This window comes from Xenopus laevis, chromosome 5S, assembly GCF_017654675.1.
Source record: "Xenopus laevis strain J_2021 chromosome 5S, Xenopus_laevis_v10.1, whole genome shotgun sequence".
Classification (NCBI taxonomy): Eukaryota; Metazoa; Chordata; class Amphibia; order Anura; family Pipidae; genus Xenopus; species Xenopus laevis.
Genome location: NC_054380.1, coordinates 128038395 through 128064883, shown reverse-complemented (window position 1 = coordinate 128064883; position 26489 = coordinate 128038395). Strand labels below are relative to the sequence as shown.

The 26489-nt window shown below is 40.5% G+C and overlaps 1 long non-coding RNA gene across 2 annotated transcripts in view; it reads left to right on the top strand.

Annotated features, from left to right (window-relative positions):
- Positions 1-13139: 13139 nt before the first annotated feature.
- LOC108718253 overlaps positions 13140-26489 on the top strand; it is a 115718-nt gene continuing 102368 nt past the window's right edge. Inside the window, exon 1 of one of the 2 annotated variants that reach the window (XR_005961655.1) lies at positions 13140-13481. This is a non-coding gene — a long non-coding RNA (uncharacterized LOC108718253). The remainder of the gene's footprint in view (positions 13482-26489) is intronic. The other variant, XR_005961656.1, reaches the window with a different exon arrangement.

Sequence of the window (26489 nt, the reverse complement as noted above, 5' to 3'; positions counted from 1 at the left end):
TATATTTTATACAATGAACTTAATGTACAGTACCAGCATAGTGCAAATATTATTTATTTTTTACTTTTTATTCTAACGACTATTTTTTGTTTGTACTCTTTAGAGTTACTTGTTTTCATCTATGTATTTTAACCCAGTCAATAGCTTGTAAGTAGTTATGGGCAAATAAATTCATCAGGTGCGCGTCAGAATAGTCACACGCTTAAACATTGTCGCACGTTAAAGTTATACGGACGCCCATTGACTTTAATGCATTTGGCCGAAATAGGCGCACATGCAACAATTGTCGCGGGCGTCTGAACTAAATAATTCAAGTCTAATTCTAAAATAATTTTGACACCCATTGACTTCAATGCATTTTCGCAATTTTTTTTTTCGGCAAAGCGAAATGGGACAAATTCACCCATCACTACTTGTTAGTATTAATATTTGTTAGTAGATTCAGAATTATGCCATTAGGTGGCACAGTACAGTAAACTCTACAATCAGAGAACACTTTTGGGTAAAATCCTTGTAAAATTGCATTGATGAAAAAGCTCCACATATCATTGAAACAAGCCTTTTCATCATTATTACTCCTGTCTTTCTAATGATAATACAGTGGAGCACAGTTCTTTTATATAGATGGTCATATATGTAAATATATGATAAAATTGTATGGTCTGCTGTGTATCCTGTGATAGAATAGCTGTCCTCCGATGGCTACACAGCAGCTTGTGTTTATAAACTATAGTAGTACTTATCTGTTATCTACTGTGTATCCTGTGCTTGAATGGCTGCCCCATGGCTACACAACAGCTTGTTTATATAAACTATAGTAGTACTTATCTGTTATCTACTGTGGATCCTGTGCTTGAATGGCTGTCCCCTTTTAGTATGTATAGAATGGCCCGTTCTAAGCAACTTTTCATTTATTTATTTATTGTTTATAGTATTTTAATTATTTGCTTGAACCCATCTAAAACAAGTACTCTGTAAGGCTACAAATGTTTTGCTACTTGTTACAACTCGTATTCATATTCCAGTCTCTTATTCAAATCAGTGCATGGTCGCTATGGTAATTTGGACCCTAGTAACTGGAGAGCTGCTGAATAAAAAGATAGATAACTCAAAAACCACATATAATAAAAAAGGAAAACCAATTGCAAATTGTCTCAGAATATCACTCTCTACATCATACTTAAAGTTAATTCAAAGATGAACAACCCCTTTAAAGCTGTCGTGATCATCTACAGGTATCCAAGAGAGGGATTTGGGAGGGCAGTAGACAGAAGGGGGGCTGCAAATTAACATTTTTGATCCTAGGCTTATCTACTCCCTGAAGTGATGTCACATTTAGTGATGACATCACTTTCAGGTGTGTGGGTGCAGGTCAGCTCCCTGATTGTTTTTGGGGTCAGCACAGGAAGAGTTGTGCTGGTTGGTTCTGGTTCAGGTCTTCACAACCAATCCCACACATGTCTCTATTCCTTGTAGCTATTGAATGCCAAGGAAAGCTGGACACCATTAAATCATTTTTAATGCTGTGACGCTTATAATCTATGGTGCTAGGACCAGAGTATCAATTCCAAAGGTTCTATGTCTACAGTCTATATTCTATGCTGCAGTGTTGTCTTCATGGTAAATCACAACAAAGCAGATCACCGTGACACTCTTTCTTGGAGACCTTCATTAGGGAGTGAGGTCTCTGGCCAATCAAGGAAAGAGTAGCCTTCAGGCCATTAAACGGGAGCCCCATTCACTTCAGAGACAATTGAAGGCACAATCCGAAGAACCAGCAGTCAGAGCCAATGGCCACTCACAGAGCCACTTTAGCTACATCTATATGGCAACTTCATCACAAATGCAAGCTACGCCCTTGTCTTGACACTGCATCTCCATCACTTAGGGGCCGATTCACTAACTTCGAGTGAAGGATTCGAAGTAAAAAAACTTCGAATTTCGAAGGTTTTTTTGGGCTACTTCGACCATCGAATGGGCTACTTCGACCTTCGACTACGACTTTGAATCGAAGGATTCGAACTAAAAATCGTTCGACTATTCGACCATTCGATAGTCGAAGTACTGTCTCTTTAAAAAAATCTTCGACCCCCTAGTTCGCCATCTAAAAGCTACCGAAGTCAATGTTAGCCTATGGGGAAGGTCCCCATAGGCTTGCCTAACTTTTTTTGATCGAAGGATATTCCTTCGATCGTTGGATTTAAATCCTTCGAATCGTTTGATTCGAAGGATTTAATCGTTCGATCGAAGGAATAATCGTTCGATCGTACGATCGCACTATTTACGCTAAATCCTTCGACTTCGATATTCGAAGTCGAAGGATTTCAATTCCCAGTCGAATATCGAGGGTTAATTAACCCTCGATATTCTACCCTTAGTGAATCAGCCCCTTAAAGTGTGGGAATTTAAATAACATTGTGGGTGAAATTGATAAATGTTAATTTCATTATTCTAATGATGTTGGGGGAAAAAAAGATTAGTTTTAATGAGGTAAAAGAGGTTTGGAAAAGGTGTTAATTAGTCAAGCTTCAGTCACTTGCTCATTGTTCCACGGTGCATGGCAGGTGCTCCAACATCAATGGGTGTAAATCAAAGTCTTGCGTGTTTCCTTCAGCCAAGTCAGTCCCGTCTCTCATCTTTCCTAGGTGGTTGATGCCAACAAGTGCTTTGAAAAGCAATCGCATTCAGCTTTATCTCTCCAGCTGGCGGCTTATTACTATAGCCAGCAGATCTACGCTCATTTGGCTTCATGTTTCAAGGACAAGTGCCATCCTCTCTACGGGGTGAGTTTTCATTCGGCTGTAATTCTCTCACAATGCAGGTGATCCGCTGAAAATCCTTACAACATCAGTTACATCTAATTATAAAGCTGACTGCTATCACTCTGGCGAATGGGCTGCCATATTGTCTCCTGTTTATTGCCGCAATGTAACGTTTCCCGTATCTTTTCTGCCGTAGAGCTAAGGTTAGCACTGAACGCCATGCATGTTGATAACTACCAAGAAGTTAACACTTTGAAGTCCTCATGTTTTTTTCTTTACTGTAGGCTTTGTACAAAGGTATATCAGGAATGGCCTTTGTTGAGTAAATTCCCAGATGATCAAACCATTTGCAGATACTCTTTTACCCAATTCATTTGGATCTGTGTATCTACTGCAGACCAGGTATAGTCGCAGAATTAAAGGAGAACTCCGGCTTCCAAACCAAAATTTGATAAAGAGGCCACATAACACAGAAACCCCTAATATACCCATCACCGTTACCTGTTTCTTCAAAATGTATGAATAAATGCCATATTCTATGCTGAAATCCAACTGGTTAACAGTTCTTCTCTTTCTGCATCATTTGAAATCCTGGCAGGGAAGGAGGGACTAAACACTGATGTTACAAATTGTAACAACTTCTCCACAGCTAACAGACAGCATGCCGGAACTACATAACCCACAATGCATTGCACTGTGATGTTCCATTCCTTTTTGAAATCACGTGTGGAGGGAATTGTGGGGGTTGGAGGATGCAGGCTGAGGACAGATGGTTGTTGATACAAAGTAACAGTAGTCAGCCAGCTCAGCAAAGTAGTCAGACAGACCTGCAGGAGAGCAGGGGGCTAGGCTTAGGGAACTGTTCCAAACCATTAAAAATCATGAAAAGTCTGTATATTTTTTAATTGATGTATATTGCAAAGTTGCTTGAAATTATGTTTACTTTTCAAAAAGCTTGAGTTATGTGTGTATGGTGTTCCCCTTTCAGCAAAGTAACATCCATTCAGAAGAGCAATTGTCAAATCCATACTGGATATTAAATCCTAAAAATCTCATGCATGTTGATAACTACCAAGAAGTTAACACTTTGAAGTCGTTCTGTTTTGTTTTCTTCACTGTAGGCTTTGTACAAAGGTATATCAGGTATGGCCTTTGTTGAGTAAATTCCCAGATAGGTCAAACTGTTTGCATATTCTCTTTCACCCAATTCATTTGGATGTGTGTATCTAGGCCGGCTAGGGGCACAAAATCAAGCAAGGTGACATCCATTTAGAGGAGGAACTGTCAAATCCATACTGGATATTAAATCCTAAAAATCTCATGCATGTTGATTGGTAGTAGGGTAGTAGATATGTGTGCGTTGACCCAAAACCTGCAGTGGGTTGACCCACTGGTTGGAGGGGCATGGGTTGAAATTTTGCCAACTATTGTGGGTTAGGGTTGGGTGTGGGTCAGACTAGGAAAGTAAACTCCTCTTCTCTAGAATGAGATGATGCCAGTACGGGTCTTATAATGGCACCATTTTGTGGGTTATTGTCGGGTATGGATTGAGTTTTTTCCTGATCCACACATCACTATAGGGTAGAAGGTTACTTCAAGTCAATGTCAGCAGAAGTGAGTTGATTCAGGAAAAAATGTGAGGGTGATGAACCCATAGAACATCTCAAGAATAGTACATGAAATATATTTTCATTCTCTACAGTTAAAAGGATATATTTGCTCAGAATTATTGGGTAAATGGGGGTTATGTAATAAAAGGCACTAAGTTTGCATTAAGTTTGCCCGGGTGCAGTAACCCATAGCAACCAATTAGCAGGCAGAAATTACTGGTCATCTGTTTAAAAGCAAACATCTCATTGGTTGTTAATGATTAATGCTACTGGGGCAAACTTAGTGCCTTTTATTACATATGGGGGCTTCACTTCAAAGAGTTTGGGGACTATATGTATGGGACTTGTTATCCAGAATGCTTGGGACCTGGGGCTTTCTGGATAATGGATCTTTCCATAATGTGGATCTTCATACCTTAAGTCTATTAGAAAATCATGAAAACATTAAATAAACCCAATGGGCTGCTTTTGCTTCCAATAAGGATTAATTATATGTTAGTTGGGATCAAGTACAGATATGGGATCCGTTATCCAGAAACGCAGTCTAAACACCAGAAAACACGAACATTAAACTTTAAACTTAGATTTTGGGAAAAAAACGGTAAAAAATAAAAGATGGAAAGTAATTCAAAAAAATTCTTGATTTCTGGAAAAAAATCTGAAAACAACTCAACTGAAAAAGTGTTTGGAAGGTGAACAACCCCTTTAATAGACATGGGGCACCATTGGGCAGATTCCTAGCTTTATTCTCTGCCAGCAGACACTACACTTCATGTGACATTAGTACTAAGGTATAAAAGAAATCCTCTGTTGCAACATCTCTATGCAGAGCACAGTCTTAGTGACGTCACCTATAGAAAGCTCTCCTGTCTGTATAAATCCATATATGTGGCTTTCAGCTGCTCGGAGTCACTCAGGTAAATGCAATCATTTCTTCTTTATATCACACATATTTCTCAGGCCCTAGATACAATTTTCCTTTATTCATGATTCTGTAGAAATGTGCACAAAACAGCTAATGGACGAAGCAAGTTCTTTAGACTGTGGGGCATTTTGTGAGTCAGTTATTTATCTTGTAGACATTCTTAGCACTCACAGCTCCAGACTTAATATCTTGTATAACCTCAGTGCTTCAAACGTAATCATCCTGAGCCCCTGACTCCCGTCCCATAGGCAGGGACATGCCCTCGACTTCTGCCACTTTTGTAATATGCAAAAACAGTTAAAAGAACAAAAAAAGGGGGGTACCAAGAATATGTATTGTAGTGTGTCCTCATATCCTTAGCCAAGATGCACATGAGCTGCACAACTGAACATCCTGGAACCCTCAATAACTATATGTACATGTATAGGATCCCTTATCCGGAAACCCGATATCCAGAAAGCTCTGAATTATGTCTCCCATAGACTCCATTTTTTCCAAATAATCCAAATTTTTAAAAATGATTTCCCTTTTCTCTGTAATAATAAAACATTAGCTTGTACTTGATCCCAACTAAGATATAATTAATCCTTATTGGAGGCAAAATCAGCCTATTGGCTTTATTTAATGTTTAAATGAATTTATAGTAGACTTAAGGCATGAAGACCCAAATTACAGAAAGATCCGTTATCCGGAAAACCCCAGGTCCTGAGCATTCTGGATAACAGGTCCCATACCTGTATATAAAACATTATACTTTTAAATGCTGATCAACTAGATATTATCTATTTATCTATCTATCTATCATTAATATATCTAATCTCTCGCTCTCTCTCTCTCTTTCTCTATCTCTCTCTTTCTCTATCTCTCTCTATTGTCTCTCCTGCTCTATACTGTATATAATCTATCTATCTATCTATCTATCTATCTATCTATCTATCTATCTATCTATCTATCTATCTATCTATCTATCTATCTCTTTCTATTTACCCCTCTCTCTCTCTCTCTCTCTCTCTCTCTCTCTCTCTCTCTCTCTCTCTCTCCTTTCTTATTGCTCTCTATCCATCTATCTCCCCCCTCTCTCTCTTTATCTATTATCTCTTCTGCTCTGATCCATTGACATATCTATCTTTTCTGCTCTCTCTATCTCTCTACCTATCTTCCTCTCTCTATCTTCTATCTATCTCTCTGCCTTTTATCTCTCCTGTTCTGTCTGTCTGTCTATCTACAGTCTCTATATCATGCCCTCATATCTTTCTCTCTCTCCCTCTATTGCTCTATCATATCTATTTATCAACTCTCTATCTTTTCTGCTCTCTCTTTGTATATCTATTTGTCTGTTGACCCCTCTCTCTATCTTCTATTTATCTGTCAATCAATCTATCTTTCTAATATCTCGGTACACAATCGTGTTGCTTGCTTCAGCTGAGCTTTGCAGGCTTCAAGTATTCACTATGTTGTGCTCTGACATAAATGTTGATATTTTGTTGAATTGCTGTTCCTCCGCTGGAGTAAAAGTACATATAAGGTTATCACAGGCTTCACTGTTGACATTAAGGAATCATGAGAAATGCAACCCCCTTATTCTTCATAGCTAAATCCTGCCATTAATACGGGATTCATTAGGAAAGGTACAAGTGGGGATAAATACAGGAACTAGAGTCTAAATCAGAATACAGAAATTTAATTATAAAGCATAATTTAAATTTTCATTTCAAACTGCCTCATTCATAATCCAATTTTTTACCCCCTTGTGCAATCCGCGGCACACAATTATAGGGCAAAATGAAAATCTCAGACTCGAGGTGATTATTCATGAAGGAATTTCTCCTGCATTTGTTATTGTCAGCAAATGAATTCTTCATAAACCGAATTGTCAGCTAATCACGGCATGCGCCGAGGCACCTCTTAATGCACGTTAATAAAAAGATATGTGTAAATGCTAATAAAGCTGTATCCCGGAGGGATTCGTCAAGGCTAATATGCCTTATTTATTTCATTTGCTTTATGGCTTGGCGTAATTTCACTTGCCTCCCGGTGAACAAATGATAAATCCTCAATACGGTGCTGTGGAAGGACCGCTGCGTTTATTGAGATTGCGTTCTTTCAAGATGCGACCAATGTGATATTATTTATAGTGTTTTTACACAGATTTCATAAAAGAACAAAACAAAACAAAAAACAAACGCAGAAACGTGCAAAGCAGTAGGAAACAATTACAAAACAGTCGCTTTTTTTAGGCATAGTTACATAGTTAAATCGGGTTGAAAAAAGACAAAGTCCATCAAGTTCAACCCCTCCAAATGAAAACCCAGCATCCATACACACACCCCTCCATACACTCACATAAATTATATATATATATACACACATATCTATACAAACTATAGAGCTTAGTATCAATAAACTTGGATATTATGTCTCTCCAAAAAATCATCCAAGCCTTTCTTATAGTCATTAACTGAATCAGCATCACAACATCACCCGGCAGTGCATTCCACAACCTCACTGTCCTGACTGTGAAGAACCCCCTACGTTGCTTCAAATGAAAGTTCTTTTCTTCTAGTCTGAAGGGGAGGCCTCTGGTACGGTGATCCACTTTATGGGTAAAAAGGTCCCCTGCCATTTGTCTATAATGTCCTCTAATGTACTTGTAAAGTGTAATCATGTCCCCTCACAAGTGCCTTTTTTCCAGAGAAAACAACCCCAACCTTGACAGTCTCACCTCATAATTTAAGTCTTCCATCCCTCTAACCAATTTAGTTGCACTTAGTCTCTGCACTCTCTCCAGCTCATTTATATCCCTCTTAAGGACTGGAGACCAAAACTGCACTGCATACTCCAGATGAGGCCTCACCAGGGACCTATAAAGAGGCAGAATTATGTTTTCATCCCTAGAGTTAATGCCCTTTTTTATGCAAGACAGAACTTTATTTGCTTTAGTAGTCACAGAATGACACTGCCCAGAATTAGACAACTTGTTATCTACAAAAACCCCAAGATCCTTCTCATTTAAGGAAACTCCCAACACATTGCCATTTAGTGTATAACTTGCATTTATATTATTTTTGCCAAAGTGCATAACCTGCATTTATCAACATTGAACCTCATTTTCCAGTTTGCTGCCCAGTTTTCCAATTTAGACAAATCACTCTGCAAAGTGGCAGCATCCTGCATGGAACCTATAGTTCTGCATAATTTAGTATCATCTGCAAAAATAGAAACAGTACTTTCAATGCCCACCTCCAGATCATTAATAAACAAGTTGAAAAGCAAGGGACCTAGTACAGAGCCCTGCGGTACTCCACTAACAACACTGGTCCAATTAGAAAATGTTCCATTTACCACCACTCTTTGTAGTCTATCTTTTAGCCAGTTCTCTATCCAGGTACAAATACTATGTTCCAGGCCAACATTCCTTAATTTAACCAGTAACCTTTTGTGTGGCACTGTATCAAATGCAAAAGTCTAAGTAAATCACATCCACTGCCATCCCAGAATCGAGGTCCCTGCTTACCTTCTCATAAAAAGAAATTAAGTTAGTCTGACAAGATCTATTATGCATAGTATTATTTGCTATGAAGTCCAGTATCTTATCCTTTATTAACCCTTCAAAAAGCTTTCCTACCACTGACGTCAGACTAACTGGCCTATAGCCTTGAGGCTGAGAATGGGATCCCTTTTTGAATAGAGGCACCACATTAGCAATTCGCCAGTCTCTCGGCACTATGCTAGACCTCAATGAATCCTGAAAAATTAAGCGGTTTGGCAATCACAGAGCTAAGCTCGCTAAGTACCCTGGGATGAATACCATCTGACCCCAGACCTTTGTTAATCTTAACATGTTCTAGTCTCTTTTGGATTTCTTCATGTGTGAACCATGCATCATTAGTTGTATTACTAGAATTGAGACTATTAATAAGGAAACCTTCATTATCTGGTTCCTCATTTGTGAAGACAGACAAAAAATATGAGTTCAGAATCTGAGCTTTTTGTGTTCTCATCAACCAGCTGACCCCCTTCTGATATTAAACGTCCCACCCCTTCCTGCTTTTTTTTACTATTAACATATTTAAAAAAATAATTTTGGATTCTTTTTACGACTTGCTGCAATATCCTTTTACATATCGATTTTCGCTTGCCTGGTAGTTTTTTTTACATGATTTAGAATTTGGGCAGCAAAAAATAAAAAAAAAGAAGTAGAAATTCCTTTTATATTAAAGCTTCTTAAAGCTTTTGGCTAAGAAAGAAAATCCAGGTGGGTGATGCAAGGTGCTGAGCTGCCATTGTTAATACACCAGGCTGATGCCTCTACATGCTTTAACCATGCTATGGTTAAAAATGGAGGGTTTTAAGAACAATTATTTAAGAACTCAACATCTTATTGGATTTGTGTCCCACTGTTTCTAAGCAACACACCCCACTCAGTTTGCAGGCATTGTGCATGGGGGGTTCACAACGGCGTAACTATAGAGAAAGAAGACCCCGCAGTCGAAGGGGGGCCTGAGAAACAGGGGGGACTAGACTTAGACTGTGGGGTCTGCTTCCTATATAGTTAATAAGAAAACTCCCTCCTCCCCAGCTATTCTTTTACCGGCAAGGAAGGGGATGCAAATTGGGACAGGATGTGGGCGTGGTAGGGGCAGGACATGGGTGGAGTCAGGGTGGGCAGAAGAGGGCGAGGCGGGAAGTCGAAGATGGGGATCAGAGTGCTCTAAAGGTTTTTTCTGCAAGGGGGCCCAACGCACTATATTTTTTTTTGGCTTGATAAAGGACTGGAATAGTCCGAAACGTTGCCGTTGTTGCGCGAATAAAAACGTTTTTTCACATATCGGAGTGCTGCTGCAATTGTTTACCCAACGCACTATATAGTTACTCCACTGCTGGTTCACCTTTAAGCTAACTGTGAGTATGTTATAGCAATTTCAATTGGTCTTCAGTATTATTTTTTAAATAATTTTTGAATGATTTGCCCTTTCTGATAACACTTTCCAGCTTTCAAATGGGGGTCGCTGACCCCATCTAAAAACAAATACTCTGTAAGGCTAAGCATCCATGTGGGGGGCAGTGGTGAGGATTATAAGGGGCATAATTTGCATCAGCAGAAATGCCAAAGAAAGTTAGAGAAGCAGTTTATAAAATGGTGACAAAATGGCACTACACCCCAGTTAAACTTCATAAAATGCATCCACAGACTTCTAAAATTTGCTGGAGATGCAATAAAGAAGTTGGCACACACATACACATATGGTTAACTTGTCCAAGATTGAAAGATTTTTGGACTCAGGTACTAGAAAGCATTTACAAAATAACATCCATTAAATTGGTTGTTGCAGATCATGCGACAATCTTGTTGAATGTGTTCCCTGAGAAAACTAAGATGTTAGATGATCCACTTTTCAATTAATGCAAGCAGCTAAAGCTTTGATTCCAAGGAACTGGAAGTCTAAGGATGCCCCGATATATAATAACTGGTTAAAATCTGTGGAAGAAATAAGAATGTTAGAGGAATTAACATATATCTATCATAATAATAGCGGCACCTATTGGAAAATATGGTCTCCATGGCATAGGTTTATGGGAGGGACAAGCCCTGCATTGTGATCTCAAACAGTGTATAAGGAGGCGCAAAGTACCTCTTCCCCTACCCCTTTTTCTTTTGTACCCCTCTAGGTTTCTTATATTTTTTTTCTTTTTTTCTTCGCTCCCTTTTATTGTTATTTTTTTTTTTCTCTTGGTTATTGTTATTGTATTTGTATTTATTATGTCTTTTTGTTTGGAAAAACTACTCAGATAAAGAAATTTAAAAAGAAATGCCAAATAGTGATGGGCGAATTTGCGCCGTTTCGATTCACCGAAAAATTCGCGAAATCGCGCCGGCATCTCGTTTTTGACGCCGGCGCCCGTTTTTTCGACGCCGGCGCCCGTTTTTTTCGACACCGGCGCCCGTTTTTGGCGCCGGCGTCCATTTTTTCGGAAAAATCCGTCCCTTCTTTCACTTCATACACTGAACATATTTCTGTTGATGTAACATATTTGAATGACATCAAGGGGTTTGATATCGAATTTCTGTAATTTTTTTTTTTGTAGTCGACAACTTGCTAGCGAATGGGACCGTTGCTAGCGTTCATTTGCACTCTTTATTCAGCATTGAAGTGGGGATCCTGCAGGAACAGACTCCTATCTCTTAGCGCTGCTGTCATTTGTTAGCTGTCAAGTGGCTGACAGACGTCTGTGTTGTAATTGTGTCTTAATTGAGTGATCAGGACAGTATTGATCCCCCGGTCCATTTAATTCAGTCACGATTGACAACTCTCCTCTGCCGACATGCGCCGCTTTGCGAGTTGATGCCTTTTTGTTCTATTGATTACTTTGTAAAAAGGGGGTTTCATTTGGATTTTCATCAAAGGCGGCATGAGAAGAGAGTCACATTGAAGCAGACATAAAAATAAGGTAAAGGTATTGGATCCGTTATCCAGAAACCCATTATCCAGAAAGATCAGAATTACAGAAAGCTGTATTCTCTCTCTCTCTCTGTAATAATAAAACAGTCGCTTGTACTTGATCTCAACTAAGATATAATTAATCCTTATTGGAAGCAAAACCAGCCTATTGGGTCTATGTAATGGTTATATGATTTTCTAGTACAGGTATGGGACCTGTTATCCAGAATGCTCAGGAGCTGTGGTTTTCCAGATAACAGATCTTTCCGTAATTTGGATTTTCACACCTTAAGTCTACTAGAAAATAATGTTAACATTAAATACACCCAATAGGCTGGTTTTGCCTCAAATAAGTATTAAAGGATCAGTAACATAAATTTTTTTTATTAAAAAATTTGTTAGTGTAGAACGGAAAAAAACCCACCAAAAGGCATATTAAACATTTAAATTGCTAAGTCTTTATTAAGAAATAATTTACCAAAACTCTGCTTGCGCTCCTCTTCAGAAAAGGCAACATGGCGGTGATCCATCATGCGGCGCTCGATTTCACCTTCCTGGCTATCTTCTATAAGGAAAGTAGGGAGGAGAAATAGAGCGCCGCATAATGGATCACCTTCACTGAAGAGCGGAGTTTCGGTAAGTTATTTCTTAATAAAGACTTATGTGCATGGTGGTGGTGCATTTTAGTTAATTTGCCCCTTAGTATTTCATAGAATGGCTAATTCTAAGCAACTTTTGAATTAATCTTCATTATCTATTTTTGATTTTTGATATTTTTAAACTATTTGCCTTCTTCTAACACTTTCCAGCTTTAAAATGGGGGTCGCTGACCCCCATCTAAAAGATAAATGTAAAACAACTAATGAATTCTTATTGGTACTTTTTATTACTCATCTTTCTATTCAGGCCCCTCTCCAGTTCATATTCCAGTCTCTTATTCAAATCAGTGCATGGTTGCTAGGGGAATTTGGACCCTACCAACCAGATGACTGAAATTGCAAACTGGAGAGCTGCTGAATAAAAAGTGAAATAACTCAAACACTACAAATAATAAAAAATGAAAACCAATTGTAAATTGTCTCGGAATATCTCTCTCTACTTCATACTAAAAGTTAATTCAAAGGTGAACAACCCCTTTTAGGAAGAGGTGGTGGGACAGAAACAGTTGCACCAAGTGCAGTTATGCAGGGGTACAAGATTTACAGTCTAAATAGCGGCAACATTTCTGCAGTCGCAGTTGCACTTGTGGTTCCTAAATGAGCCCTGTAATATTTCGCTTTTTTACTGCAGTTTGTCAAATAGGTTTCCTTTTGGCTACATGTTAATCAAAGTGAATTGTTGTTCTCTCTACACTGTAGATGGTTCTTGTTTGGTTTTAGCCAAGAAATCGCTGTTGTTTTGCTGTCCTCTGTGCTGGTGCTCCTCTTCCATCAACAAATAACCAGCTGAGGGCTGAACTGCCGCCATTCAGCTCACAGATATTCCTAGCAGGGGTTGGGCCTTACACAGATGTTACCCGGACAATTTGCCCGGTTTTCCAAAAAAGGAAAACCAGGCAGGATCTCCCCGGATTGACATGGCAAATAGCCAATCTCTGATCGCCACATCATAGACCAGCCCCTTTGACATTTCCCATCTCGACCACAACATCACTGACCAAGCCCGGTGTTGTCGTGGCCCCGCCCACTACCCGGATTGTGAGCCACGTGAAGGTGGAAACTCTAGAGCAGCATCTAACTGGTTGGTGAGGAACATGTATTACTTTTTATTTTTCCCTTTAAGCTAGATCAGGGTAGTGCCAATGTCATATAGTGAATGTAAGTTTTAAGGAAAGATTTAATTCTTTTCACGGTGCAGTTGAGAGCTTCTCTGTTGTGCCCTCCCTTCCTCATGGATATGCTTAGTAATACATACATGGAGGAGAGTGTTGATAGCAAATATTTTTATTTATCTTGATAATTAAGAGCAAAATTTCTTAAGAAACAAGTACAAGTCGTCAGTTTTCTTCTCACCAAAATAAAGTGTCTGTTTTGCAGTTCGTGGAGGTGCATGTGATGTGGAGTTAATTAGATACCAATAGTTTCTTTGCTACAACTTGAATTTGGCAACACAATGTGCTGGGGATCTAATAAAGCCTTAGTTCACAAAGGCAGACGGTATTTTTTGTGTTTCAGGAGGCTAATAAATAATACATTGATTCTTTCATAGTAGCCCAGGCCTAATTCCACATATATTATAAAACCCCCTTAGAAGGATAAATGCAGTTGTGTTTTATTTAAAATACCTCCCAGAATAAATTGCACGCAGTGTCGGACTGGCCCACCGGGATACCAGGAAAAGTCCCGGTGGCCAAGGTGTCAGTGGGCCCTCATGCTTTTTGGCATATTTCATAACTATTCCCAAATTCTATGAGAACAAAGAGGCTAAATAGATGGAATAATAGATTATAGTATGTAAAAGAAAGAGAAAGAGAGAGGAAGCCCTGGTCTAAGATTAATTGGTCTAAGGTTTTTGGGTGGGCCCCTGGTGTCCCAGTTCCGACACTGATTGCAAGATAAATATAGAGCCAGAACACATAAAAATATTTCCCAGAATTTATGGCAGTTTAATGAACTTCTAATTCCATATTTAATATATTTAGAATAAAGGGTAGTATACTGTATATACAGTGTCAATTTAATGTATAATACCCCAGAACACACAAGTTAAACCCAGTGCCAGTTACACGTATGATACACCGCAATTCAAGGCAGCATAATTATAGTGGCAATTTCATGTATAATAACCCCAGTACACATGGCAGGATAAATGAAGTGCTAATTATATAAAGTAGGGATTCACCGAATCCAGGATTCAGTTTGGGATTCGGCCTTTTTCAGCAGGATTCGGCTGAATCCTTCTGCCTGGCCGAACCGAATCTGAATCCTAATTTGCATATGTAAATTAGGGGCGGGGAGGGAAATCAGGTGATTTTTTATCACAAAACAAGGAAGTATAAAATGTTTTCCCCTTCCCAACCCTAATTTGCATATGTAAATTAGGGTTCGGATTCGGTTCGGTATTCGGCGAATCTTTCATAAAGGGTTCGGCTGAATCCAAAAAAGTGGATTCGATACATCCCTAACATAAAGTGCCCCCAGAACACATTGCAGCATAAATACAGAGACAATTTAATCTATAATACCCCAGAACACCTAATACCCTAAGTATTATAGTAAAGTACCAATTCCATATATAATGCCCCTGGAACACATGGTAGTATATCCAGTGCCAATTCAATATAATGCCCAAGAACACATGGCAGTATAAATGCAGTGCCAATTTCTTTTATAATACAGAAGTTACATCCAGTGGCAGTTCCATGTATAGTACCCCACCCCAGAACACATGGCAGAATAAATTCAGTGACAATGTCATGTAACCCCATGCTATTTGTTATAAGAAATTTATTGGTACTGACTTGGGGGAGACTTAGCCTCCCCAAACCTTCATTAAACGTTGCCCATGTTAGTTTCTCTCATACAAGTTGCTGTTTGTATGAGAGCAAGAGAAGGCTTATGAATATACAGTATATATTGCCGTCGAGTATTGGTTGTAGCTCCTTTTAAATTTTCCTAAGGACACCCCGTGAGGGTTGTACATAATCACTAGGTACCATTTTAGAAGGTCCACCCTTGGGATTCCACTTGCTTTTCTGATTTGTTTGTCAATAGTAGTGGGTCTTAATCATTGGCTGATAAAGGTTTTGCCAGAGACTGTCTGTACAGTTGTATCTAATGGCCTGGCTATAAACTATAGAGTTTTTTGTTTGTTTGGGGTGGAAGCTATCCCTTCTAAGATATGAGGCTCTGTAAGCTGGCTTGCAATTTATAGGGGCAAATTCACTAACCTCCGTAAAATTCGCCAGCGACGGCTTCTCTCACATCGCCACACTTCGCCAGGCGAAAATTTGCTAGGACAACGCTAATTCACTAAAATGCGAAGTTGTGTCCAGGGCGCCGAACAATGGAGAAGTTTTGCTAGCGTTAATTTGGCAAGCAAAGGGAAGTTGCGTAGGCTAATTTGTATACGGCGGGAAGTTAAAGTACAATGGACGTATATGTTGCAGCAAATACATTACACTACACAACCTCAGGGAACCTTAATAAAATAAAATAGAGTTGTTATTTTGCCCTATATCTGAGCCCAGTGTATAGTTTATGTGCCATATGTAAGGAAATGTAGGGGGGAAGCCGCCAGCGTTTTTTGGGAAAAATGTTCAACTTTTTTTTTGAAGCAATCCCTATCTACTCTATTGCACTTCGCCTGGTCTGAGGTGGTGAAGGCAAGTCTGGCGCAAGAGGTAACGTTCATTGAAATCCGCATCTTAGTGAATTTGCGTAGTTATGTCCATTCGCCAGAGCGAAAATTCACCTGGCGTTAGAGTGCGAAGTAATGCTAGAGTCTATGGGGCAAATTCACTAAGATCTGAAGTTGCGCCAGCGACAGCTTCGCCGTACTTCGCCACAATTCGCCAGGCGTAGTTTTGCCAGCGCTACGCAAATTCACTAAAATCCGAAGTTGCGCTCAGGGAGGCGTACAGTAGCGAATTTGTGCTAGCGTTAATTCGTCAAGCAAAGTGAATTTACGCTAGCGATGCCTAATTTGCATACGGCGCCAAGTTAAAGTTAAATGGACGTATATGTTGCAGCAAATACATTACACTACACAAGCCTGGGAAAGCTTCAAACATAAAATAGATTTGTTATTTTGCCCCATACTGTACATGAGCCCACTGTATAGTTTAGGTGCCATATGTTAGGAAATGTAGGGGGGAAAGAGGATACCCCCAAAAAAAAAATTCGATCTTTTTCAGCCTATCACCCTTAAAAAAGGAAAAGACACCAGCGTTTTTTGGGACTTAGAAAAAATGTCAACTTTTTTGAAGCAAGTCCTATCTACTCTATTACACTTCGCCTGGTCTGAGGTGCCGAAGGCAAGTCTAGCGCAAGAGGTAACGTCCAGTAAAAAGTTAGTGAATTAGCGTAGTTACGTCCCATCGCCATAGCGCAACTTCGCCTGGCGTAAGGGTGCGAAGTAGCATTAGAGTAGGTCAACTCTGCTAGCGAATTTACACCAGCGCCCGTTAGTAAATCGGCGAATTTGCGCTAGCGTTAGCCGCTTCGCTCTTTAGTGAATTTGCCCCCAAAACCTTCGCTAGCGAAGTTACCCTAGCGCCCGTTAGTAGATTGGTGAAGTCCCAAAATGACATCACGCTGGCGAATTTACGCCTGTGTTAGCCACTTCGCCCTTTAGTAAATTTCCCCCATAGAGTTTTGGATGGAGTTGTTCTTTTGAAGGAAAGGTCATGGAATATAAGGTATTTGTATTAATAGAATATACCAGTTTAACCTTGTATCAGCCTGACTTTAGTTTGGAGACAGTGGTTGCATCGGAGTAGACCCAGTTCCTTTCAAAATGTTCCTTTTAGTAAAGTGGGTTTATTTTAAGGGTAACCCAATACTCGGCTGCCTATTATGCATCAAATATATATTGGTTTAATGTGCAGGGAATCAATCAGGAACCACAAGCTACTTTATTTCATTTCCCCGGCATTCTATATCTTCAGGAATCACTGAACGAGTTGGCAAGGGAAATATCCAGTGTCTCGGTGTTATTAACCTCAAGTAGCCTCCTCGGATAGACTTCATTATTTCACCATTTGATCTTGCCAGAGTAAAAACTGTAAATGCACTGAAGGAAATTAACTCATGTTTCTTAGATCTCAACGGCCGGCCATTGTTAATGAGCTGCTTTGAGTCCACTGCATGACTTTGGCCTCCCAATATAACTCTGTATGGAAGTTTTATTTGATGAAAAAACTGGGGTAAAGGAAAGTTAACAAAAAGGAGAATATAAGTTATTCTCAGATTTAGTTTGCTGAAGTATGTTCTTATAAACATAAAGTAACGGAGGATATTTATACAGTGCTTTTCTCTCTGTGGGGTCAATAAATTTAACAGGACAGCAGCTATCTTTGAACACATCCCCCCATATGTAATAAAAGGCACTAAGTTTGCCCAGGAGCAGTAACCCATAGCAACCAATAGGATCTTTGCTTTTGAACAGGTGACCAGTAATTTCTACCTTTTGATTGGTTGCTATGGGTTACTGCTCCTGGGCAAACTTAGTGCCTTTTATAACATAACCCCCAATATGTTTAATAGGAATACATGGAGATCATGTACTTTGCACAAGATCATAATTTGATGAGGACTTTTTATTTTCTGTAGTATTAGGAGCAGAACACTTGAAGGTCCATCTAGGAACACAGACCCAACATACATCCAAGGATGCTTCTTGCCATATAGTGGATATGGCACCAGTTAGTATGTCCTGCCTTATGTACAGTAGAACCCTACCACCACCTTCAAACAGAGTGTCTTTCATGAGCTGCGTCAATAAGAGTAGCAGAGTTGCGACCAGTGAATCACATGCAAGTGTCATATTAATGCCGAATGCTTGAACCAGTGCAACCCTCACTCTGTGAATTATATCCAATTTATCAAGAGATACACCTGCAATTGAATTCATTTTAATCCAATTAGACTGAGACTGGGGCAACTCAGTTCTTGGCCACAATGACCCAAAATGCTGCATTGTGGGTAAAAAGCACATTGCGATTGGTGGCCAAAATTACACTTTGATTTGCAACTAACTGAGGCAGGGGCAGGGCCTGAACTAGGGGTAGGCAGAGTAGGCGACTGACTAGGGAGCAATCATGTGAGGGGGGGGGCTCACTTTCAAAGGGAATTTTTTTTAAACCCTGGTTTGCTTGGCCTTTCATAGTTTTTCAATGTAATAAACCACGTTTTCCAACGCCTTCTTGCCTGTGATTTGTACTGTAGGCTTAAGCAATCCCCACCTCCCTCTTGGCAGCTGCACAGGTACATATTTGTGGGCAATATCTTGGCTGCTGCTTGCACAGGTAAACAGATGATTAGGGGCAATATGATGGATTTGTGGCTGCTGGCACAGGTACATATTTGGGGGCAATATTGTGGATCTTTTGGCTGCTGCTGGCACAGGTACAGATTGGGGGAAATATGAGGTATTGGCTGCTGCTGGCTCAGGTACATTGGACACAGGTACAAATTAAGGGCAATATGATGGATTTTTTTTGGCTGCCGTTGGCATAGGTACAGGTTTGGGGTATGATGGATGTCTTTAGGGCAATCTGAGTGATTGACTGATGTTGGCACAGGTACAGATTGGGGGCTTGGGGGCAATTTGGGGGATTGACTGCAGTTGGCACAGGTACAAAGGGGGCAATATGATAGGTGCTGGCACAGATACATGGGGCAACACGATGGCTGCTGGCACAGGTACAGGTACAGGGGGCAATAGGAATGGTAAGGTGGGAAATGGTGGGGGGCACTGATTGAAGCCCTTGCCTGGGGTGCTAAAATACTTGCCCCAGCCCTGGGCAGGGGAAACTACATGCCTGGCGTAATGACCCTGAATTGTGGGGGGAAAAAACTCTGCACAGTGGGTAATGAAAACTGTAATCCAAAATTGTACTTCTTCACTGCACATGCATTGGTAAAATAGTAAGTTTATCTTTGGGAAAATAAACTGAGAAATGACTTACACAGTTTACAATTCCAAGTTAAGTAAATGCAAAAAACACATGACTCGAGAGTTAGCAGCAATGCTTTATCAGCAAACCAAGAGATAATAAGGATTCTCAGTATATTATATAGCCAGTTTCTGTGGATCATTTTACAGGAGATGCAGGCGGAATGCCAAACATTGATGTTTCTCTTCTTTGCAAGTAATTATGCAGCTCATTAAAGATAATGTATTGGGTGTCTGCAAATGTCGCCAGTGTTTCTTCCTTCCTAATTTCTGCAGCAAAGAATGCGAGCTTCTATAATCAGAATTGAAAAAACAGGAAAAAAAAGCTTCCGATATCAGGGGAAAAATAACCTTGCTGTACAGTAAATGCAAAAATCTACCAGCTTGTATCTAAAAGGAACAGTTGCCTTTAATCCCAAACGTAAAGCACGGTCCCCTACATCTTCTGATCATTAACCTGGAGCTCGATTTAAGATGACCATACATGTTACCATTTTATTCGTCGGGCAGCAAACATTTGCATAGATAGGTTTTAAGGCAACAATCTAAAACATTCAGATTTAAATTGTAGGGTTAAAGTAGGAAAAATAAGAAATCAGACAATGTATGAAAGTAGGGAGGGGTGTATGTATGGATGCTGGGTTTTCATTTGGAGGGGTTAAACTTGATGGACTTTGTCTTTTTTCAATCCAATTTAACTATGTAACTAACTATGTAATTGACAGACAGTCGTAGTAGTTGTAGAAGTAGTAGTAGTAGCAGTAGTAGCAGTAGCAGTAATCACCCAGAGATATTGTTATCAGACTGAACTTTTCTAATCTGTCCAATCAACTAAATGACAGATATCAATGGTATGAAAATTGTTGAGATGATTATTCAGAGCCCCTGCATTTCGTGATGGGTGAATTTGCGCCGTTTTTGCGAAACGGAAAAACGGACGCCGGCGTCAAAAACGGGCGCTGGCGTCAAAAACGAGACGCCGGCGCCCGTTTTTGACGCCGGCGTCCGTTTTTTCGCCGGCGAATTTTTGGCACGAATTTTCACGGGCGTTCCGCGAATTCGCGCCTGGCGAATAAATTCGCCCATCACTACCTGCGTTATATTGGCTCATGCATGGTCAGCTTTAGAAATAAAGGGCCCTTGATCTTACACTAGATTTGTATCTAGAGTTGTATTCTATTTCAACTCCAGCAAGACTGCCTCTGGGCTGAAATCAATGATGTATATACGGAGAAGTTCTAGCTGTTAATGTAATATATTTGTGCTTTTATCGAAAGGTTTCCCCCCAGAGAGCATTTCTGCTGTTGGGGCCCAGACTAAATGCCCCCTCTTCTCTACAGGACAAGGACAGGTAGAATCATTGGGGAGTGATAAGTGATTTTAGTTGTTTGCTTCTGACCTATGGTCAACACCCATTTTCAAAAAATGCACCAGCCCAGTGCCCTGAGCACCATGCAGCCATATTGTTATAGGTTTCCCAGCATCTGTTCTGAGCCAGTGAATTTGCAGTACAGATTTGTTGCAGAATTAAAACATGGCACATATAGGTTAAGGGCAGAGACTCATGCTCAGATTCGGAGAGATTAGTAGCCCGGCAACAAATCTCCTCCTCTTCAGGGAGACTAATCTCCCCAACTGCCTTCCAGCCAGCTAGAATATAAATTGCGGGTGGGATGGCACTTCATTTTCCGAAGTCACCTGAAGTTTGCTTGTGAGGCAACTTCCGGCAACTTCGGAAAACTTAAGTGCTCTGAGTGCCATCCCGACGGGATTCTAGCCGGCAGGAAGGCAGGGGAGGTTAGTCGCCCCCAAAGAAGAGATTTGTCACCAGACAACTAATATCACCAAATCTTTGCCCTAAGACATAAATTTCTAGATCTCTCTAGTGATTCCTCCATTCATTCTCCTTTAAACCAGCCCTAGATGAATACCATATAAAGAGCTCAGCAGCCCTTTTCCATTATAATACACAAGCAGGTTACAATGAAAAGAAGTTATATACATATAATCTACAGTCTGGTCATTTCCCTATGGGACCAGACTGTAAATTATATCCCTATAAACGGCGCGTTCTGACGTCAGAACGTGCCGTTTATTTGAGTCAGCACTTCCGCCACGCTGCTCAGTACTTCCGTCTCCCTGCAGCTTTACCTCTGCTCTTGCCCCTCCGCCCATCTGACTGCCAGGATTAAATGATTAAATGTACCTTACGCAGCACACGCAGCATGGAACACTCCTCCTTTCCTGGGAGACAAAACTCTAAGCCACGGGGAGCTGCACTGTCAGACGTGACGTCTAAGGAGGCGGAGTTTTGACCTTATATGGCGCCGATTCCCTCCCCCTCCTGTTAGTGCTGAGTGACTGCTGCAGCCTGACACAGTGCTCGGGCTGCCAAGTAGCCCTGCTGCTGCTTCTAATGCAAAGGCAACACAGGTAGGGCAGGCTCTCTAAGAGCAGCAGCAGAAAGGCTTGTGCTCCAAAAGAAAATAATTGGGGAAATGATCAGCGCAGAGATTGTTCCTGGGCACATTTGCGATAGGCTGAGATTGAGGGGATCTCGCAGAATAGATGGAAGTGAACAAAACTCAGCCCTCTATCCCCCTAGGAATGGAACCTTTGTCACTCCTCAGATACTCGCCCTCATTGCTTCGGTCTCAGTCATGTCTCACCCCCCCCAGCACATCCATGTCTGCTCTCCCTTTCCCCTTCCCATTATCTCTCTCGCACCCCGTCTCAAGTTTCACTACCTGCCTTTCCATTTTCACTCTATCTAGGCCCCCTCTTCGATCTCCCTTCCCCTCACATGGTCTCTCTCTGTTCTTGCCTCCCCTCTTTTCCACCGACCCTCCCAGTTTTTGCATAACTTCTCTCTCTCCCCGTCTCTCTCTCAACCCTTGTTCCCCCTCCCACCTTCAATCTCCCTCCTAACCCTGGCCTTACTCCTATGATGTTACCCATGGCAGGCAGTGTCGGACTGGCCCACCGGGATACCAGGAAAACTCCCGGTAGGCCCAGGTGTCAGTGGGCCCTCCTGCTTCTTAAAATTTGGCCTATTTCATGGCCATTGCCTATTTCTATGAGAATAAAGAGGCTAAATAGATGGAATAATAGGTTATAATATGTAAAGAAAAGAGAATAGGAGAACAGAGGTTGAGTGAGGAGAGGAAGAAAATAATACTTAGAGTGGGCCCCTGGTCTAAAGGTTTTTGGGTGGGCCTCTGGTCTAAGGGTTCTTGGTGGGCCCCTGGTGTCCCAGTCCGACATTGATGGCAGGCAAGAAGGCAAGGGGAGAAAAAACTAGGAATTCAGCTACAGGTACTGTCGAACAGCAAGTGGGACAGAAGCAAAACAGACTCATTTTGTAGTTCATAAAGCAAAGCCAGACATCTTTAGGAATCACGACACTGCACCTAGAAATTGTAGATTATAATGCATAATGTACCCCCTGCTATAATTTATAAAGATATTAGAAGTCACCTCGGAGTTATGTGACCTGTATAAAAGCACTCCGCCTTCGGCCTCGTGCTTTTATATGGTCACATAACTCCTCGGTAACATAATCATAATCTTTATAAATTACAGTAGGGGGTACATTATCCACTATATATTGGCAGATGTGAGAATGGGCTAAATGTATTTACCAACACAGCCAGTCATGTACCTTGCCATTCCAACTCAGGGTCAACATCAGTAAAAATAGAAGTGGTTAGTGTTCCATTAAGTTCTGCTCCATATTCAATGCTCATAATCAAGGACAGATAAAGACTCTCAGCTGGTATTAATGCACATTGTGGAAAAGCCAAACCTGAATAACTCCATCTGCTGCTGAACTAACTTGCACAGTGTCCCTGTCTACTGTTGAAAAAGAAGTGACGTTTAAAGGAGTATCAAACTCTAACATAAATATGGATAGAAGTTCCATAGTTTATATACTGACCTTATTGCACCAACCTAAAGGTTGAGCACTTTATAACTGTAGCTCCCCATCTTGGATCTTGTTAGGAGTGTCAGTGGCACTGAACATGCCCAGTATACTCTGGGCAGCTGTTAAGAAGCTAAGCCTAGGGATCATCAGAAATCGCCAAGAAGAATATATTCTGAGAGCAACCCAGAATATGTACAGTGAGTCAGCAGAAAAGAAGATGGGGAGCTACTGGGGCATCTTTGGAGACACAGATCTTCCCTGCTAAAGGGCTGTGGTTGCCGTGGGCTGGTACTGAACCCCCAAAACACAATGTACAATGTTTCTCCCCTAATAATTTAGTTAAGCTTTAGTTCTCATTTTAGTCAAATATTAATAAGCCAGCATGGCCCATTTCATGTTATTCTGTTGCGTAAAGAAAGATAAATATGTGTTGTTTGTTGGACCCTTAGCTCATTTGTTATGGAATTGAAACCTGCACCAGTAATGTCACTAGCCCCTGAAGTGAGTGGCCATTGTCTGGGCTATGGGGTGTTGGTCAAGGGAAAGTAGATTTGTTGCTTCTTTTTCTTTTCTTGTGTGTGTATATATGTTTTAAGTGCATGAACAAGCAGACATCCAATTCCGCGTGTACAGTACATATATGGCACAATAGGGGGCAAATTTACTTATGGTCGAATATCGAGGGTTAATTAACCCTCGATATTCGACTGCTGAATTGAAATCCTTCGACTTCGAATATCGAAGTCGAAGGATTTACCGCAATTCGTTTGATCGAACGATTAAATCCTTAGAATTGTTCGATTAGAAGGATTTTAATACATCGATCGAACGATTTTTCTTCGACCCAAAAAAGATTGCAAAGCCTATGGGGACCTTCCCATAGGCTAACATTGACTTTGGTAGGTTTTAGGTAGTGAACTAGGGGGTCGAAGAGACAGTACTTTGACTATCGAATGGTCGAATAGTCGAACGATTTTTAGTTCGAATCGTTCGTTTCGAAGTCGAAGTCGTAGACAAAGGTCGAAGTAGCCCATTCGATAATCGAAGTTTTTTTTGTTCTATTCCTTCACTCGAGGTAAGTAAATGGGCCCCTAGATATCAGAAGTGTGGCGTGTCATGTCATTTACCCACACTTAAAAGGAGTTGCTATGTAGTTCACCGTTTCCTTTTTTAATAACAACTTGTGTGCAGGTTCTGAGTATGAATGTTTTGTGTATCAGCCAGCTTATTTGTATACTTCTGAAATCCAACCCCTATTTTAAATATTATCCCTGAATGATTTGCAATCCTGCTTATAATATGCTCTTGGGTCTCTGCTAGCAAGTATAATACAGATAGTCATTAGGAATATGATAGAAAAGGGAATAAATTGGTTTTCGCACAAACAACTCTCCTCGCTGGAAAGCCCTGATAAAAGAAAAACTGGAATAAAATCAGCCCAGCAATTGGTATACTGTGCTGGGAAAGAAAAACACTGGGACATAATGGATGCTTGATGGATAAATTAAAAGACCTGCCAGAAACTCATTAAATTCTGAAATTATTTAATTTACATATAAATAGTTTCATATCCATCTCTCTGTGGTGAAAAGATTCCAGCGACATAGTTGTGATTCTCAAGAACAATTAATAGGGAGTGACAAGCAGGACGTGTTGCTGTGTTGTCAAATTCACCTCTGTTGCATTGTTTACTTGCTGGAAATGTTCTGTCAAACTCAGATGGGGGCAAAGTTAGAGAGGAAGGTTTGTGAAGATTCTCATTCATCCAGGTCATGGTATTTCTGTAGAAAGAAGTCAAATCAACTGGACTTGCTGTGTCTTTTTTGAAGATGTTTCATCCAATTGGCTTTCTCAGTTCAGAAGTTGAGTCTAAATTGAGAAAGCCAGTTAGATGACTTGTGAATCTTCTTCAAGAAAAACACAGCAAGTCCAGTTGATTTCACTTATTTCTACAGCTAGAGAGGAAGAGACATTCTAGCAACATTGGAACGATGGGATCCTCATCTGAAGAGGGGGTAATTGCAATCAGAGATTAACAGCTTGGAGACCTCAAGCCTTTGGTTGACTTCTTCCAATTTTGTTTTACAATGCATCTCATAAGGTTAATGGACTATAGGGCTGATTTACATGTTTATTGACAATATTCAGGTACTTTGTTACCATAAATGTTCCTTATCAGCTTGCAGCAAGCGTCAATGCACCCGATAATTCCCGATCTGATGAGTTGAGCACAACATGCATGGACACAAGGGAACCTTGTTATTTCATTCAGAACTTAAGCTATCCTTTCAGATCTGAACATAATGACAGTGAAGATCGTTATTGACAACCTAAACTTAATATTTGGTAGGCAGGGCCGGGACTAGGGGTAGGCAGAAGAGGCACCTGCCTAGGGCGCAAAGATAAGGGGGTGCTTGGCAGGTACCTATAAAGTGTCTTGTGCCTACCCCTAGGCCTTGTTCGCTGCCCTCTCTAGCTCTCCTCTCCCTCCTCCTCTCTCCTTCACGTTCGGGTGATCATGCACTGGGTAGTGGGCTGGCTGGCCAGTTTGCCTAGGGTGCACGTTTGGCTTGACCCAGCCCTGTTGGTAGGACACCAAAAATCAAAGACATCAAGAGAACCAAAAAAGGTTTGGATTTTTTGCAAGACAATGGTGTGAGTTAACACTGTTTTGTGTGTGAAGTTAAGCTTGAATTTGTCTGGGAATTGATAAAGGTTTTTTCACTACAACTTTCGCCACAATTTTTCTCTGCAATGTTTGATCAATCTGTTTCTTCTTCCATAACCAGATAGATTGACTACAGTGCCATTAGTTTAAAACTTCTTGATAACGTTCAGGAAGGTGGAGCATTAAGATCTCCAGATGGACTTGTATTTTCGAGATTGCTTTCAGCAGAATTATTGATTTAACAGATGAAATACGGAGTAATATCAGCAATACCCTTATCATTTTTTTTTCTGTAGGCATACTGGCACTTACAGGGTAACTGTAAAAGGTACTCTGCATTGAGACCAGCCTGACTCCTGCTTTCAGAATTGTTTAATTTGCCTCCAAGTAGATGCACAATGCTGGAAACCATATTGTACATTAACAGTCATGGAGGCTCCAACAAGATAAACACACACATGCTGAAACTGAATTCTTCTTCTTATTATTATTCTTCAGGATTGCCATCAATAATCATGGGACTCCATACTACTAAGTTAGCA